The sequence below is a fragment of the Chlamydotis macqueenii genome, chromosome 4 (genome assembly GCF_036417535.1).
Source record: "Chlamydotis macqueenii isolate bChlMac1 chromosome 4, bChlMac1.mat, whole genome shotgun sequence".
Classification (NCBI taxonomy): domain Eukaryota; kingdom Metazoa; phylum Chordata; class Aves; order Otidiformes; family Otididae; genus Chlamydotis; species Chlamydotis macqueenii.
The window spans coordinates 16,028,126-16,047,245 of NC_141559.1; the positions used below are offsets into that span (position 1 = coordinate 16,028,126).

General features: G+C 39.0%; 1 protein-coding gene across 12 annotated transcripts in view; it reads right to left on the bottom strand.

Annotated features, from left to right (window-relative positions):
- TTC29 (tetratricopeptide repeat domain 29) overlaps positions 1-19,120 on the bottom strand; it is a 313,481-nt gene that overhangs the window by 229,431 nt on the left and 64,930 nt on the right. Inside the window, exons 1-2 of one of the 12 annotated variants that reach the window (XM_086747862.1) lie at positions 12,827-12,909; positions 11,187-11,238 (exon numbers count right to left, since the gene is read on the bottom strand). The exons of 9 other annotated variants lie outside the window; for them this stretch is intronic. The gene's annotated coding sequence lies outside the window, so the exon portion shown is untranslated. Of the gene's footprint in view, positions 1-2,996; positions 3,060-11,186; positions 11,239-12,826; positions 12,910-19,120 lie in introns of those variants that run through there. 2 more of the 12 variants (XM_086747857.1, XM_086747861.1) reach the window with 2 other exon arrangements.

Consider the following 19,120-nt stretch of genomic DNA (forward strand, 5'->3'; position numbering starts at 1 on the left):
AGGGGCTGTGTGGGCGGAACATAAACATGTTAACCCATTTACATTCCCTTTGCTCCATTTTCTCTATCCAAAAATCAAATAGAGTTCAAATGAAACATGAGAAGCTTCAGCCCAAAAGCAGAAAATCTCAAAAAGTGTCAGAGGTTGTTATGGGAATGAGGACAGAGTGAGTTTAAAAGGCCTTTCAGAGTGCATCAGTTCCATTAACATCCACAAATTAATTACCTCACCTGCCCTGAACTTTAACTATATACATATCTTAAATCACTAGTGATCAAAACATACTGGTATATCATTGTAAACTGTATGCGTCTTTTGAGCACATCTATCAATAGTTTTAATCCACACCACTTAAGACAGAAAGGGTTGCACACTCTAAATTTCAGTGTTGTCACTACTTGTACGTGAAGTTGAGACACTCCGGTATTTGTTTACAGACAAAATATTTTACCTAACTGCAAACACTGTGTAGAAGTAACTGACCCAGCACATCTTTAACAACACATTTAAAGTATGACCAGTTTTCATACACTTATTATTTTCCTATAATGCCATTGGGTGTCACAATTACTCCCTGCAATCACAACAGATACGGAGTTTATCCAGGAAAACAGACTTGGACTGCAGTCCACAGAAAAGTTAAAATCTACCAAAGAACTTTGATGTTGACATGACCACCATAATAACTTACTATAAAAACAATGCATTTTGTCAAGTTCATCTTCAGCTCTTCGCTATGAAACTGAAGACTACATTATACTTGTTGTACAGTATAAATCAACTATTTGTTTATTAAAGTTATTTTTAAAAATGCCAAAATAAATTACATTTTCCTTTTTGCATTAATTTTTCCAGGTTCTTTTAAAAATAAAATGTTCATTTTGGACTATGACAGCTAAAGTAGAAATCTCTGACAAAAACATCTTTCTGGCCTGCAGGCAAAATAGAAAATTGTTGTTAAATTGGAGTAGACCAGAAAATAGATGGTGAAACTCGTCTGTGAAACTTTTGCTAATAACAAACATTTGTCCTGTGACATGCATTGTAAGTAACAGCACACGACAAGGTGCTACAGTTTTACATGGGCAGGATTCAGGATTTTGTCCAGTGAATCGGAAGACCAAATACTTCTGGTACCAACATATGTAGATGTGACACCATCAAATACCTCACTTCATTGTATATATATATGTAAATATATATATATATAAATCAACATACTTTCCATGCAATGAATAAAACTCAAAGTTTTGTAAGCTTCTTAATGTTCATTTAATTAATTTTTTTTTCACACAAATGTAATTGATTTAACATTCCCCTTAACATTCATACCATTTACCTCAAATATACTGCCTGTTCTAACCTACACCGGTCAAATTATTTTTTTTAAGTGCACGGCAATATAACAAAACACCTTAACGCTTGTGCTGCAGGAACAAATTTGACAATTTTACTCCCAGCTGCAACAAATCTGCTGAGAAATCTAAGCTTACAATTAAACTGAAAAGAAGTCAGCATAGTAATCAAAATATTTAAGTAGGTGCTTCCATTTCAAAGCAGAATACTCTCATCCCTTCTCTTTGTTCACTATTATTTGCCCTACTGTTATGACTTTGTCTTCCTTGTGCGAGATATAAAGGAATAGCTCCATAATGTTCTAACTTCATAAAAGATTGGATTGAATGTAAGCCATCTCAAATATTATCCTGAAATGTGAACTAAACATGAACTTTTTTAAAGTTCAGAAAGCTAACAAATCCCCACACTTCTTGATTTTAATACAACACAAATTGCACAAATATCAAAACACTCATCTGATGATCAGATATCGAGCAGTCTTCATTGCCCCTGGTTGCCCTCAAGCACTAAAGGTTGCACAAACTTTTTTTTTTGTTTGTTTTGTTTATAAATGAATCAGCTAAAATACAAGTACCATTACAGCTGTGATTGTCTGAGGACATCACAGCAAGCGGAAGAATTGTATCTTCGCATTAGTGAAACTAATACAGTTAGGGAAAAAATATGCAAAGCTTTGGGCACTGAACCCCTTTGTCCAATAGTATTTCCCCCCCCCCCCAGGTGATATTGGTTGTTGTAATTAAAGCTATTACTTGTGCATAAAGGCCTTAACTCGGCTTTTCTGGAAATTACACTAAGAAAATCTGGTGCTGACCATGACCTAGCCACTCAGAGACAGGATAATGGCTGTGTTAGAAAAGGAGGGAAAAAAAAAAAACCCACAAAACTAAAAACAAAACAACAAAACAAAACCCAAAACAAACACCAGAACACACAAACACACACGGTTAGAAAATGACCAACTGCATTCTTAACTGTTCTCCACAATGAATTAATCAGTAGTCCCCAATCACCGGACCATTTTTCAGAACACAGTATTTTTCTTTGAGCCATGACATCTTCTAGGCTCCTAAGTATGAACTTGCATTCTGTGGTGTTAGAATCAGAAATCTTGTTACAGGGAGAAGCTTTTGCTTCATTTTTTTTTCATGATGCTTTATGTAGCTGTGTTTTAAGGAGTATTACTGTGCAGTTAGTGAATTCTTCATTTTGCTCCTTTTTCCAGCACACGGTTTCAGCAGAAATAAAAGACACCGCATTCCACCTACCACGGATTGCCACCATGATTTCTGGAAGTGTGTGAGGTAAAACAATTATTTATGATTATTGTTTGTCTTCATCTGAGATGCAGCAGCCGGCTCATACAGACCATTTACAAGCACCATGGCCAATAGCTGTTTCTCAAACGGTTTACTCAATACGGTTAAAAAGTTTTCTTCAGCTTTGGCTCAATGTGATTTCAGTCTTGAGCCAGAAACACTGTGATCTTTGGGGACCTACAAAGCATAAGTAGGCTTACAAAATCTAGGCAGTTGGCCAAAGGCTTTTTTTTTTTTTTTTAATATTAAAAAAACCAAACAACTTTCTTGAACTGTAGTGGAAGGTTAAACAATTCACAGAGTTTGGATTCTCCCTACCTCTAATTTGCTGTGTACTTCATGTCTTCTTGTCAAGAAATAAAGTAACTTCAAAATGGGATGGATGGAACTATTTCAGCTATTACACAGTGATGATGGTATTGCTGAAAATCTGAAACAAATGTTAACCTCAATCCTTCTCTGCTTAAAAGAAAGAAGTATATTTAACATGCTGAAAAGTCTTTGCATCACATGGTATCAATTTTCTTATAGCTTGCTTCAAAAAAAGAAAAAATAAAAAATTCAAACCCAGCTTTATGTCCTCTGAGAATTGGAGTGCAGGAAGTGAACTGTTCATGCCAAAGGGCAAGACTTGTATATTTGACTCAAGTGAAATAATGTCTTGTTTCCAAAAACACTAATGTGCACATCATACAGTACAAGCATTTTAATTTATGCATGTTTTTTGGCAGAAAAGGTCCATCACTTAAGAACTGATAAAGAGGGAAAAAAAATGCAACAATGTTGAAAATTAATGTTTGAAAGCCCTGGGCCATATCGTATAATTAAGATTAGGAAGGAGACAACTGTTTTTAAAGTGCTCTGAATTATATATTGCTTCAGATAATATATCTATGTCCAGTTAAAGGGTTAAGTCCTATTGTCAGCCACAGAAGTTTTGTAAATCAACCCTTAAGTGAGCAGACACATTAGGAAAAAAACAACAGACTAACATGTAACAAAAAATATTTTTGTTTGTCTTGACAAATGTTATTTTATTCCTGGTTGCACTTTGAAACACTCTCACAAACGCACTCTGGTGTGTTTAGGGGCAGGGGTGAAGACGTTCTTGAGGAGAGGCCTTTTGCTGGGTGCCTCTGCTAAGGAACTTTTGTCAGAAGATATGAAGAACAAGCCCTGTTTGTTCAAAATATAGAATTCCTGAATTAGCCAAACATTAATTCATGAGGTCCCTTTATAGACTATAAAGTTTAGCTAGTAAATTGGTAGATAGATTTAGGCGGAAATTTTCAATATGCAAATTATATCCTCATTAGTGGAAAAAATTTAAATATAACTATTTTTGCTTAGAAATGTATTCACAGAAAGGGAACTTGACGCATCTCCCTTTAAAGCAAAGGACAAACCAAAAGGTAAGGTCAGTAACACTCTTTCCATTTTCTACCTCCTCCTCCTCACATTTAGAAGGGGTCTTCCAGGCCTAATGGCAGCCTGTAGCAGAGCTGTAAAGAGTTGCATTAGCAGGCACTCACTTTTCTGTTTTTAATGTAAGAATGAGTAGTAGCAGTACCGTTACGCAGATTGCAAGCGTCATCATTTCCAGTGTAAACCAAGATGGGAATGTACCCTACTAACTTCTGCTGCTAGAAAAACACTGTCTAAAATGGAGACCTGCGCTCTTGCCAGGATTTCAGTGAACAGCAGTGCGTGCATGCTTACAGGAACAAGCCCACTCATAATTTTAGGGTATGCCTGTGAAGGCAATCATCCAGCTGCAGAGAGAGTGCAGCTCAATCTGGCCTTAACTGACATCCCCAAATCTCCATAAGCCATGCTTTGCATGCTAGCAATGCTCTCTCTTCCTCAGTCTTACGCCTTTTCACTTTCCCTCTTAGTAATGCACAGCAAAAAAGTAATGCGTGCTTCTTTTCTGGGCTGAGAGCCCAGCCACCACAGTAATATTTTCACCTCTGTAAGCAACCCTTCTATGGTATGTTTTCCAAATTGTTGCCAAATTTCAAGACACATTAATAAAATTTCCTCCAGAAATGTTTTTATTTCTCTCTTCATTTCTTTATTTCAGTTTTCAATAGCATCTTTCTATAAACATTCAGTAAGTGAAGGCATGCTTTGGCATTTTTTTTCAAAGGGAGAATTTTCATTTTTGTCAGCAGGGGTTTATAAGAGTGCACATGGAACATTTACTGTGAACTATTAGCTCCAAGTGGTGGACAGTAGAGGCAAACACATTTCTACTAAGTTATTTAGGGGTCTAACTGGCTTTGGCTTTGTTGGAACTGTGCAACCTTTGCTAGGTCACATTACAGTATTATTTCTAACACCACATTTCTTTCCATCCATTCACACTTTATCCCAGTTTGCAATATTTCTGAAAGTGCTCATCTGTCATTGACTGGGTATAGTATAGTGGAATAATTGTTCTGCATTCCAGATTCAACACTAATCTTCAACACAAAAGCACAGATCAGCACTGTATCCTCATGTGCAGCCTCTATGGAATCGATTATTCGACCATGTGTTACAAAAGCTTACGTCTCTCTCAGGCTAGTCTGCAGGCAGGATGCAAAACTATGAAACATCCTCAAGTACTCTTGTGATGAGCTATATCTTGGATAGATTAAATAATGTTGTCAGTATTTCAAAGAGTACTTTGTATTACTGCAGTACTTTCTTTGGACTATTCACTACAAAGACTCAACTACTTGCAGTTTAGTTTACTTGCTTAATATTGACAAATGTAACTGAAGTATGTTGTAAAGTCATCACTTATTTGTACGGTAATCCTCATTTTCCTACCTATTGCATAATCTCGTCACATTTTTTTATTTTGCTCCTGATGCAGCATCCCATATGATTGCATATAAATATTGCCAGGAATAATATTATAATACATAATTTACAGCTCAGACTCTGAAAACAATTGTTTGAAGCAAATGTATTGTTAACATTAACAGAAGGCCTTGTAATAGTTATATAAATTGAAATACAATATCTGCAATAAATATAATGCACTGTTCCCTCACTCAATCCCTAACATTATTTATATAAAAAAAGTACATTTCACTTTAACAACACAGTAGGGGAGCTTTCAACTACACAGGAAGAAAAATCCTGATTTTCTCAGTTTCTTGAGGCTCACTTCTTCAGCTTTATCACAGAGAAAATGCTTATAATTGTGTCATTTCAAAAATTAAAGCTATTGATGGAGAGAATCAGAGCAAGCAAGCACATAGAGCAATTGCATTAAAATATTCTCACTTGACAGTATATTGGAGAGGTGAGAAAAGGGAATAAGCCATTTGTGAGAGATGCTGAGCTACCATATAAGCTGTCTCAAAGTGGTTTGATGTTCTCTGAAAAAAATGTAAAAAGCTGAGCATTTATGCTAATGAAAACCGCTTAATCACTTGACAGTTATTAGACATGAATATCTAACTGCATTTTAGTCAGTTAATACCATTGGGTAAGCTAATAAATTCATAACATACACAAGCAATTTACCCGGATAGTTTGTGCTGTATACTTAAGACCAAACTTAACCTTTGTTTACGCCAGACATCTCCATTGGGGTGGCAATCATTGCAGAGGCATAAACAAGGAGAATAGAGGTTATTTCCACTATGAGAGCTTGCCAGGAGCAGACAAATTCTGTTCCAAACTACATATGTATGATCCCAGTAATATCCAACAAAAAAAGGTCAATGCACACAGCTGACCTTACATGCAGTGGATAAAGTCTAAGCATCATTACTAACAAGGATCATGGTTGCAGGGACATAGAACTTAAGCAAATGCCGAACACCAGACTCCATTCCCCTGCTCAGGACTGTTCTGCACTAATTGGGCACTGTCCTCTTTGACTTGAGAGCTCTTAGGATGCTATGCAGGTGCTTTGCATGTGTGTCCAGAAGCGGTCAGATGCAGAGATCAGGTAGAATAGGACTTACATCCCCAAAGAGCTTGTACACAGCGCTGTCATTGTGCACAGAACACATCTAAAATATACATCAACATGATCACATTAATCTCATGAAGGGCCAGAGTATCACATAGAGAACAGACAAGCAGTGAGAAAATTCCCCTGAAAAGCTAGCAATGCAAAGCCAGTGTTGCTCTTAGTCCAAGGGGATTCCAACCCACATCTTAGAAGATGTGTCACATCTGAAGATGAGTCACAGAAGTACAGGAGACATTTGGGGACCTAAAATCTTTTGCTTTTTCTAGAGCGGATGTCAGGCTGGCATCGCACCGCAGTGTCTGTAACAGTGACCTTAACCTGATGAGCAAGGAGAATCCTCAGTTGTATTCTCTCCGGCTGTCCTAAATACAGTCCAGTTTGTAGCTGATCTAACCTCCCATCAAAAGATTATTTACTTTGACAAGTGAAAGGCTGTTCTTCTGTTCTTGGGAAGAAACCTAAGCAGAAAAATGAGTAGAAGTACTAAGAGATCACCATGCTTTTTTTTTTTTTTTTTTTCAAAGAGGATGAGACTAGACTGCAGTCTTGCTTTTGCCACACAGTTAAGGCCACATTTCGTGCAAGTTGTCCAGTCATACTGAATCTATTAGGCCACTTACCTTAATCAGAAAGCCCACAGGGAAGCACCACTGCATTAAGTATGTAAATGTTCTATTCCTGCAATTTTCAGTTTGCCGTTTTCCCCATAGTATTATTCTAATTTCAACATGATGGCAGAAAGAAAGGCAGCATGAATCAAGTCTTCCTAGATAGAGAGAACCACCAAATACTGTACTTACAGAGAGATGTTTATCTGAACACTTGCAAAAGGAATAAGCAGTATACATCAACCATTCAAACAAAGCAAAAAATCCCAAGCAAACCTGTACTGCAAACTGAAATACAGAATATCCTGCAGGACTTAATGCATAACATATGTTTATCTCAGCACTTTGATAATTTGGATCATATATCTTGGTCTCATTGAAGAAAAAAACATTGGAGACTAGGATTTATTTATCTTTTCAACTCAATTTTAATTTTTGGCACTCCTTTTTAGGGATATTGATATGGAATATTTTTTTCTTTGTTCAGTATCATCAGTGGATATATTAAAAGGACAAAAGAGGATTGTGCCAATAGCCTACTTAAACAGAACAACCTGAATTTAAAAGAAAACGTAGCCTTTGAAAGTAACATTTCTAGATGGTTAGCATAACTACAAGAGGAAAAGATCTATTAACTCCAGCAAGAAGCAAAGAACCACCACCCCCCTCCCACTAAACACACAAAAACTCCAACTGCCAAAAGATCATTTTTCCTTCATCTTGCTGCGTAGGTATTAACGATGCGTTTGTATTTTTCTCTTTCACAAGAAGAACAAGGATTGATTATGACCCTGTTTTCTCTCTTTCTGTGTATCTGTACTGAACTAAGCTGCGAAGTTTATCTAACTGTATCTAACTGCAGGGAACATCTTTTTAAAGTGGCTATAAAATGTTATTAGTAAAACATTTCTTCAAAGCCAGTTTGGCTTATCCTGTGTGAACATCCATTGCTACAGGCAGCCTAGACCAAGTCAACCCAAGGTAAATCCTTTAAGAGGTGGCAAGTTGTGCTGTGACACCTGACAGAGGCTTATCCCCAGTGTTCACAAAATTCTACATTCATCCAAGAAGCATGCTCACGTCTTCTCTCATGGCACTTTTACTGGAGCTAATGCTGCAAAGTTGCTTATGTTTTCTTCCAAACCCCATCTCGTAGCTTCCATTAGGGACACAATTAACTGGAACCATTACATGGAGAGAGGTGAGCTGTGGTGTTTCAGCCTGACACAGCAAGACGCTGTAAATCACAGTATTTTTCTTATTCTGACATTATTCTGTATTCTGGCACACATATTTGTCTTGGGCATCTGCTATTTCTCATTCCTTCCTAATCCTAAGGGCAGGGACATACTTCCATATGGCTAATACATGTTGTCTCTAGGCCTTATCGCAATATAAACAACCAATGAGTGCAGCAAACACTGCTGAAAGTAAGAAGTGTTCATATAACTCATAGCTGTCTGAGTGTTAATGTATCACTTCCATCTAATTGGGCCTCTGATGATACTTTTTACTAAGAAAAGGAAACGAGTCTTTAGAGTGTGGGGTTCCGGTTGGTCTTTTAAGCCTCTGTGTTTTACTTTTGGGGTAAACAACCCATTGTCCTTTTACTAGGAATGCTAATATTTTCTTGAGGGTTATCATGAATGCTGCTGACCCATTCATGATTTCAAAGACAACTGTAACTTTAGTAAACAATCAACTTTTTCTGAGAATGGTTCCCCCCACACTACCACACAAATGTAGCCATTTAAAGATGGCTACTAGAAGCCTCCAAGTCCAAAACATTTGCTAAAAAACCCACTAAAACATGTGATTTGGGTAGTCCAAGTTTGGGTTTTCCAAGTTATCTTGGATATCTAACTGTGGTACAGTTAGACATCTAAGCGTCCGTTAGTAACCTACTTGTACATTAGGTACGCATGCAAATTCAGGATAGTATTACATACATAGTTGTGCAAATTCAGATTTTCAGAACTGTCCTTTAAACTGCCTTAGCAAATAGAATGATAAAATGGTAACACTGCATTTACGTGGTAGAGCACTACTATTAATTAATATTGGTTACCTTATGAGTTAAGGCCATAATCCTACTAGAAATTCTGCCTGGGAAAACTGCAGTTCCACACTAACACTTTTTGCCACTGTTGACATTTTCTTCTCTCGGAGCTGCGGAGTGAATCCCCATTAGTATTGTTAAGACTTTAAAAACTGTTTTCCTTTCAAGCAGCTGGCTATAAACTTTGCAAGGAAATCAATCCACCTTCCATAGCTGGCAGTCAAAAGGAGCGGAGAGCCAGTGAAAACAAATACTTCAAGATTATACTTCAGCTAGGAGTCAATTTTTTTTTCTGTTTAACGTCCTTGAAATACAAGAAGGAATAACCACACTCCTCCTCATATTTTGTCCTTTACATGGAGGAGTGCTCTGCTGATCCCCCCTTAGGGGCAATAGTGCTTAAATCCGTGAGTCACCAGCTCACTTGCCCATTTTGGTTCTTATTTAGAAGAATTTTTAAAGCTATAAAGGTAAGGTGCTTACGGGAAACAAGTTTTAGGCAAGTTTCAGGTCTACTTGTACTGGTTAGCAGCTCTGCTTTGTGCTATGTATAGCCTATTAATCAAGGCAAAATCAAAGAGAAGTCTAGGTATGCAACTTCAGGAATTTTTTTTTCTAAGCACTGAACTAAAATCAACAGCCCTAATTTCTCAATTGCTATCATAAGACAAAGAGTACACCAAGGCTTTTCCAGGTATTGGCACATAGGTGGAAAGGCAAAGAGAACACTCTTGGTTCCTCAAACACAAGCTGCTTTGTCAGGCCCAGAGAAAGGGGAGAAAAACCCAAACCCAATCTCTCTCACCTTGCAATACATATGAGCAACTTTGGTTGACATCAGACAACATCGCATACCTACAAATCAGTCTGTCAGATTAGAAGCTGCCTCCTTAACCTTGAACACATGGTTCCAATTTAGAACAGCTACACTGGCCTTAGAGCATTAAACAACAAGGAAAAAAGCTTGTTTACGTTCAGAGTCAAATCCACAGTCCCCACACTGACTGTGTAACAACTTACTTATCTTTTGAATTTGAGCTGTTTTTTCTCTTCACGCCAGAACAGAACAGACCAGTTTTTCAGGGTGATGAAAACAATTTTAAAATTAATCACTCATGCACAGGACATTCAGGGTTTAACTGTATGGTTTTCTTTAGACATGCTTCCCCCCTGCTCCCTGATGTTATCCACACAGCTTAGATTAAGAAGCAGGCTTAGATTTTTCTTCCTGATAGACAATGGTTTAACTGGGATGTTTGAACATGGATTTATAACTTCTAGACTACAAACTCTTTGTAGTTACGGGGCACGAAGACAAAACTTTCTGAAAGCAGTGTGGCAGTGGGACTCATTTGACAGTAAGGATTGCTATATTTGTAATGAAACTGAGCAGAATCAGAATTTTTCTTGATGTGACGTTAATCACTCTTGGTCTTTCACTGTGAACGTCAGAAAGAGCCTGGCTCTGCCTTCTCTATAACCTCCCATTAGGTAGTTAAAGACAGCAGTAAGAGCCTCCCTTGGCCCTGTCTTCTAGAACACATAAAAGTCTTTCTTCTGAAAGTTTAAAGAAAAAAAAACAACTAAATGTGTTCCAAAACAGAAACATCAATGCAAACATGACAGCATTAACTTAACTTGCTTTTTTTCCAGTTAATGAAAAAAGATGGTGGTTTTGGTTTGTTATCATAAAACAGTAATAACTGCATATGCAGTAGTATTTGAGAACCAGTAGGATGTTATGCAGTGCAGTGGTTTTGTTAACAGAGATAGATCATATCCATTTGATGGAGTGACTGCATTGAATAATTTGGTTTACTGCAAGCATTCTCGTAGTATAATCTGCATATCATATGCCTTACCTTGACAGAGCTTTGATGTTCATGTTCAGTCAGGTCAGATGCTACCTTGTCTCTGAAGGAAAAAAAGAAAACAAAAACCAAAGCCCAAAACCAATTCCCAAACCAAAAAACACTAAACCACATTCTACTTTAAAGCCTTCTTTATGGGCAGGATTTAAAAACCAGTTCATTTGGCTCTTACAAGCATTCTGCTAAAGGAGAAAGAATGTTACCAAGTTACACATACTCATAAATAAGAGATAGCAGCTGGAACATGGTTTACTAGAGACACAACCCAGCAAGAGTACCTAATCCCAGTGCCTAACTTTAAGCAAGAGAGTGTCCTTGTAAAGCAGAGAGATTTAGCTGACATTTATGCTTGAGTTAGGTAAATACTTAAAATGTTTCATTAAGACTTCAGGATTTGCATTCTCTTATTTTCTACGTTCAAAGTAAGCTTCAGTGAATTTACAGCAAGGTTTTTTATTTATTTTTTTTTTAAAGAGAGATTATTCCATAAAAAGGATTCTTTGTCAGCATAAAGTGGCTGGGATCTGGAGTAATGGAAGCGTACTCCATCACTCCTGAACTCTCCTTAACATTGTTAAATGTGCACAGGGAATAAACCTTTGGGGAGGCAGTGAGCAGATATAGAGTAAGGAGACGCTACATCTGTGCCACCTCATACAAGCACAGCTTAAAAAAACAACCCCTAGGACTCAAACCAAAAGCAAAGAACTTGTAATTATGAGTGGAGTAAGTCTTCATTGACACAATGGACAGTCATGGAATCCTATTTTCACTGGCATAATCATTGCATTATGTGAGCACTAGGAGGGACATACAGGAAAAAACATCCTCCAACATTAGCAGAGATATTCTTTCTGAGAATTTTGACATTTTGCCAGAAAAATATTTACTGTTTTGAGTTATAAAATCCACTCAATCTTCAATCATTCAAAAAAAAAAAAAAAAAAAGCTGCACCTTTCTAAGCAACATAGAAGGGAACACAGCAACCTCAATTTGCATCTACTCATAGCCTTTTTGAAACAGCTCTGGAACAACTGGAAGCACACTGGGGATCAAGCATTCCTGACTGAAAGCAGGAATGAAATATGTCCTTCAGAAATCATGAAATTATTTCTCATCTTTGAATACTTAATATACATCTATGCACGGGAGATCTCCATAACTAAGAGTAAACTCTGTTTTCAATTCAGTTTCATATTTTAAACTAATATTAAGAGTGACAAAAATCAGAAAACTGGTGCCAAAGTCAACCATATAGAGAATTTTGCCCTAAAACTGTGAAAGTTATTATGAAGTTTCTACCACGAACAAAGCCATTGTATCTGAACAGCTCTCCTGTTCTAGCCATTTTCAGACTTTTAAGATTTTATGCTTTCAAAACAGATTCTATTTTCTTCATTGCTTTCATCTCTGGAGATGTTTATAAGATGTAACAGGGCTATTCATAGCAGAGTGTACTCCATTCTTGCTACTATAAAAGAGAAAAACCCACAAACCTTCACATAAATACCAATCTTGACTATGCAATTCTGTCAAAATTCTCCTTTTACTTTGTACCAGGTCTGTAGACCAAGTTCCACCTTTGCATTCATACTGCTTAAGAGTATTCTTTGACCATCTCATTCCTTACCTTTAAGTCACATTTTTCTTGCAGGGTCGTGGCTGAGACCCAATAGTCTGATCTCCAGTGAACTACTGCTTTCAAGCAATAACTTGTGTAAGTTGTTGCAGACAGTGTGTGCAACATCCTCTTTTAGCTGAACTAAAGATCAATGGTCACCAGTCAAATCTGAACAGCAAAGATGCAAACTGACAGTTGGAAGGTCCGAGATTCAGTCTTTGCTCTTATTCCCCACGAGAGGATACTATAGCTTTAAGTAGCAAGAGCTTTCTGATTATTGGAATCCAAAATTTCTGACCAAAAAGATCATGTGTAATTTGTGATGTGACATTCAAATGCGATTCCCCAAGGGTGAGGGAACCCACAACATTTATTTTGTAATATCTACATTCAGGTTGCATGCCGACATTTCAAAACCCCAAATCCATAGAAATACGCAGAGAAAAGACATCTGTATACTTTATTGCACCCCTTTCATCTCCAATCCTTTGGTAATTTTCTCACATACCCAGTTTTGCTTCCTCTTCCAGCTAAACCAATTCATACTCCTACTTTACCTCACTTAAATTAAAGTATAAACTCTTAATGGTTATCTGAAGTTTTCCTATATGAATCAACAGACACATTAACAGTCTTTTCATTTGGAAAGTTGTTCTTTCTAAATAGTACTCAGATTGTCCATTGAAGTATTACACTAGAGCATAATTTTGACCTTTCATTTTCAACTGGGGAACGTGTGTGAGTGCTTTCTTTTCAACTTGCTATTTGGAGTATTTTAAGTACTGAAACATAAAGAAAGTTTTACCATTTACTACTGTTCTGGTTTTGTTGGGTGAGGGGGGGCCTAAGGTGGTAGCTTCTGTAGGAAACTACTAGAAGTTGCTCCCCTTTGTTCAGTGGACTCGGCCGGGCCTAGGGCGGACCTGCTGCTGGCCAAGGCCGAGCTGACTGGTAGCAGAATGTCCCATGATAACGCCTCTGCGATAACGTATTTAAGAAGGGGAAAACGGGGGGGGGGGGAAGATGTTAAGCAGCTGAGTGGGGGCAGAGGGGGAGGCGTGAGCCTTGTGGGCCTCACAGACCTCACCCTCTGGCCTCCCACCGGGCAGCTGACTGGGCCCAACTTGGCCCCGGCCTGGCTGCAAGAAGTGGAGAGGAGATGAGAAGTGAATAAGATGTAAAAAGGATCCTGAGAGGCATCTGCCAGCCTGTTGTGAGGAACGGCTGCAGACGCCAAGGTCAGTGAAGAAGGAGGGGGAGGAGTAACGCGGCTCCTGGCCAAGATTCCCCAGCAGCCCGTGGTGATGACCATGGTGGAGCAGGCTGTCCCCCTGCAGCCCATGGAGGTCCATGGAGGAGCAGAGATCCACCTGCAGCCCGTGGAGGACCCCACGCCGGAGCAGGTGGAGGCCTGAAGGAGGCTGTGGCCTGTGGAGGGCCCGCTGGGACAGCTGTTCTGGAGGGACTGCACCCCGTGGAAGAGATGACCCATGCTGGAGCAGTTTCACAAAGGACTGTGGTCCATGGGAGGGACCCCATGAAGGAGCAGGGGAGGAATGCGAGAAGTTCTTCCCCTGATGACGAAGTAGCGGTGTGAAACAACACATGACCGCGACCCCCATTCCTGCTTCCCCCCTGTGCCGCTCGGGGTGGGGGGGAAATGTAGTAGAGATAATGTTAAGCCTAGGAAGAGGAAGGGGTGGGGGGAGGTTATCTTGTTCCCTGTCTCATTCTTCTGCTAGTTTTAGAAATAAATGAATAGTTTTCCCCAAGTTGAGTCTGTTTTGCCCGTGACAGTAACTTTAAGGATTTCTCCCTGTCCTTATCTCAAACCTCAAGATGTTTTTCCTTATATTATCTCCCCCTATTCTCTCGGAGGGTGGACAGAGTGAGAGAGAGACTGCATAGTCTGGTCCCGGTTGGGGCTGAACTACGACAACTACACAGTCAGGACTTCTCTAAGACTGCCAGAATGGAAGTGCTGACACGCAACTCGGTCATTCCCCTCAATCCCCTTCTAATAGAAAGCCTTAATGAGAATACAGAAAAGCAAAGAGAATTGGTTTTCCTTATTTTTAAACAACTGCCTCAAACACAAGTTAAGCAATACGATGTCGATTATGGACTAGTAGAAACTGCAGAAGAGTGTGAACATCCAGAAAAGTTTCAAAAACTTCCTTACAGGATTTTACTCGCCAAAATGTTATGTATTTTTCCAGGTATCTGTTGTCATACGGTAACAGGCAAACACATACCTCCCAAAAAATGAACACTTGATAGGTTCTAGAGGAATATTATTCACTTCTCCTAAGCAGATATAGAGCAAAGCGGAGAAGTGGAACACAGATAAATGCTCAGTATCCCACCTTACAGATTTGTCAACCATTGATCTAACACAGGGCAGGGTGGAGGGGAACCAAAGCACAAAAATCCCACAGAAGATATAAACCAACCTTTTCTAATCTATCCTCAAGCTAATGCTGAATGAATACCAGGGTATACCCGAGGGAAAGATATTGATAGAGAATCCTCACCGAATTTTCCCGTGGACACTTGTACTCAATTTATAGTTTTCTATATTTAAAGTATATTGCATGAAAACACTTAGTTTGGCATGATTAGGTCCATTAATCAGGAAAGTCTGAACAGACAGCAGAATCTAGATTTAGCTGCTAGCAAATGAAATTTGTTCAAGTCATGGAAGAATGCCACAGGGCTGTATTAAAAATTTTCCAGTGTGTTACTTCTAAGAAGAAACAGAAGAAAAAAAAACACGCGTATTTTGTTCCTGCTCCCATCTCTGGAAACATAGTATTTTGCAGACAGACACGAGCTTACTACAAGTTCATGTAATCTCATCCTGCCCCTAGGACCTGTTTGTTAGGGCTCAGTACTGCGCTAACCTTATCCACATCATTTTTGGTTAGCTCAAAGTACAGACAGAACGTCTTCCTCTGCACCAGTAAGCAGTCTTGTTACCTCCCACCTCAGTACTTCAGTAGTTCAATATTGTAAGTTCAGTAGAAGTCTATTTAAGGAACAGCAACTGGAACTCAAGTTCTTACGTTATCTTGATCAAAAATATAATATCAAATTCAGTCTGGACCTGTGCAGGTAGAGAAAGTTGGTAATGTCCAAGAAAAACAACTCTAAGCAGGCTGGAAGGCAAAATATGTTTCAGGTTCTGCATTTCAGCTATGTGCTCATAAAGATGGCTTAGAGCCTTTTTTGGTTTTGGACCCCCTGTAGAAACATCTGCCATGCTTACTCATTTTCAAGGCCTATTACAGCTTAAGAAACGGGAACAAAACAAAAAAAAAAATCCATCTTTTTTTTTTTTGTAATTGAGAGGAATCAATGGACTTCTTCAGAAGACAGAAACAAACTGAATAAGGACAAGAAGTCTTTTGGCTTCTTGAAATCACATACTGAGTCTTAGGGATGCTAAACAACAAATGGCATCTTTTTACAGCCAAGTTCATAAGCTGTGCAGAGTGCTTGCTTCCTACTTAGAGAGAGTACCTTCCTTTCCTTCATCCTGCAGACAGAGACCATCAAGGCTTTACGATCACCAGGCAGCTTGCCATACAAGATACATTCCCACCCATTTATATGTCGTGGTTTGCCTGCATGCCAGAACGTTTGAGTACAGTCAAATATGCTATGGATAGTACTCGGTACATATATGAGCATATCTTGAGATATCTATAGTGTAAGAAGTTCACATCCCAGCTAGTCACCTTGATTCCTTTTCGAGTCAACAGAAGAAACAGGCACTGCTAAGATGCAATCCAGCTACTCCCAGAGTAGATATCCAGCCCTTCTAATAAGCTTAATTTGTTCATAGAGCTGATGATAATAGAACTTGCCTACCCAGAAGACTTCAGGGACTGGACATTGGGCAGACAATAACAGGAAGCTAGGCATTTAATCTTCATGTTCAGAGTAAAATTGGCAAAGACTGATCTGATATGACAACTTGATAGAGATATTTTGTTAAGTCCCTCAATCATCCAAATATTCATCTGCCCATCTCGCTCCACTGGCTGTTTGTTGGATACCTGGAGTACCAGGGGTACTTAGTGAACAATCCAGACCGAATGGAATTGTTATGTTTGTGAGCAGCAGGCCTCAAGGACATCACTGAAGCCGCTTGTGAGAAAGTACTGAAGCTGCCTGTAAGAAAGTACTGAAACCACCTGTGAGAAAATAATGAGGCCGCCTGTGAGAAAGTAATGAAGCTTCCTGTGAGAAAGTAAACGAAGCAACCTTGAGAAGAAGGAAAACAGCTGGCATACATGATGGGGGGCTGAACATGAAGCAGGGTGCAGGTGGAGAGAGCCATGCACATGAACATAGAGACTTAACAAATCATATTTTAGCTAGGAGCGCGTGCATGATATAGTTAACCAATTAGTAGAGAGCTTGTGCATGATACGGAATTAGAAGGGCTATATTAACCGGGATGTATCAACAATAAATTGGCATTTGCTTGATCATATTGGTCGTCAGCAGTGTCCGTGACTTCCGCATCAGCAGCTGTTTTTTCTCATTTCCAGTTTCTTTCTAATCCATTTCTTTGGATTAGAGCAATGTCAGAGCAACTAATTTTTTCTCCAGTCTCAAAGGTAGGCACCAGAAGTTATACTAAGGGCTTTCCAAGAGCACACAGCATTCCAAAATCTTACTGCCTCAACAACAATTTCTTGAGATTCATTAAACACTAAACATACATTTAGGCTGCTCATTTTTTCAAAAACCAACTTTTTGCAACTTCATTTCAACTTAGCTTCTCTTGCTAGGGCTAGAACAGCCTAAGGCCTTTCAACCCTAACCATTCTATGATTCTATGACCCAGAAACAATATTATTTTCCCTCTCTGGCAATGCTATTCACATTGCGATACAATAGATGGATAATCATCAGAGGACAAGATTTCCATTGCCCTTGTGTTCCCTCCCTTTCCCCACTCCCTATCCCTTCTCATCTTTCCCTGTATGAGAGTGGCTTGTCAACATCCTGGTTACCAGGACCAGCAATCCTGCCCCAGGATATTTAGTTCATTTCCCCATCTGTCAGATTTCTTTTCTTTTCTAGCCATTTCCTCTCCAGTATACCCATAACAACCCACGTTTTTGCCTTTGGCCTCACACTGCCTCCTCTCCCTTGCATATTTTTTTTTCCTTTCTTCTTCTCTGGCTATGTTTCCTTTTTTCCATTTCAAGCCAGAGGGCAAACGAGCAGTGACCTCTGTAGCTGGCACCAGGACCTCTCCTGTGGCTAGGGAGGAGCCTGCCCCTGCGCGAGAGGCAGCCAAGTCCCTTTCCCAGGAGAGGAAATTCAGCTCCTCACAGCAGTTCCTCCCTGCTGAGAAGCTGAACAGAGTCAAGTAAAATTTAGATATTGATTAATCCTGTTTTTCTCTTTTCTTCTGTGTGAATCTATGGCCTCTTTGTGTGAAGCATGGATCGTCTCAGGAGAATGAGGTGGCTATAATAAAAGAGAGCTCTTTCTACATTTTTATCCCTAAGTACAAACTACATCTAGAAGAAACCCCTAAAAATTTTAGCTGATAAAAAAATAACAAAAACAATAATTAAAAGCTTAAATTTTATAAGTGTCTGGGTTCCAGCAGAGATGTATTAGAAACACCACAATAGGACAGTTGGTCAATTAATTTCTGGCAAATAATATTTGCTGTAAGGTGCGCTGGTTTTAGTGAACAACTGTTCAAACATGCATGTTTCTGCTTTTCAGCTTAGGCTGGCCTTGTGCTATTTATGAAACCAGGAAAAGCAAGAAGAATGCTAAGAAAAACCCCCAAAACCACAACTCATGGGATAATTTTTCCTTGTCATTAAGATTCAAGATTAAAATTGAAGGAGGACAGAACTGTCTTGCATAGGTTTTGTTCAAACCTATTCGTGAAGCCACTGTTAAGCCTGCACTTATTTGACCGCCTCACAAAACTATGTAATACTGCCATATCCCAAGTTCCAGAGCACACTTTATAAGCGGCATTTAATTTGAACCTCTCAGGCTGTGTGTTTACTGGTTCTTGCAGGGCCTCAGTACATGCCCCAGGCAATGGCCATTGCCATTTATGCTATCTGTGGCTTTAGAGAGTGCAAATTCATCTCTGAATGAATTGAAATGAAGATGTAAGAGTGACTCCTTGTGTGTCCAAGACTCCTACTACTAAAAAATTAAAAAAAAAATCATATATGAATACGTTAGTTATGCTTTTGGTTTGGAATTCAGAGTCCATATCACCCACAGGGCACTGATGCTGTTACGACGTTA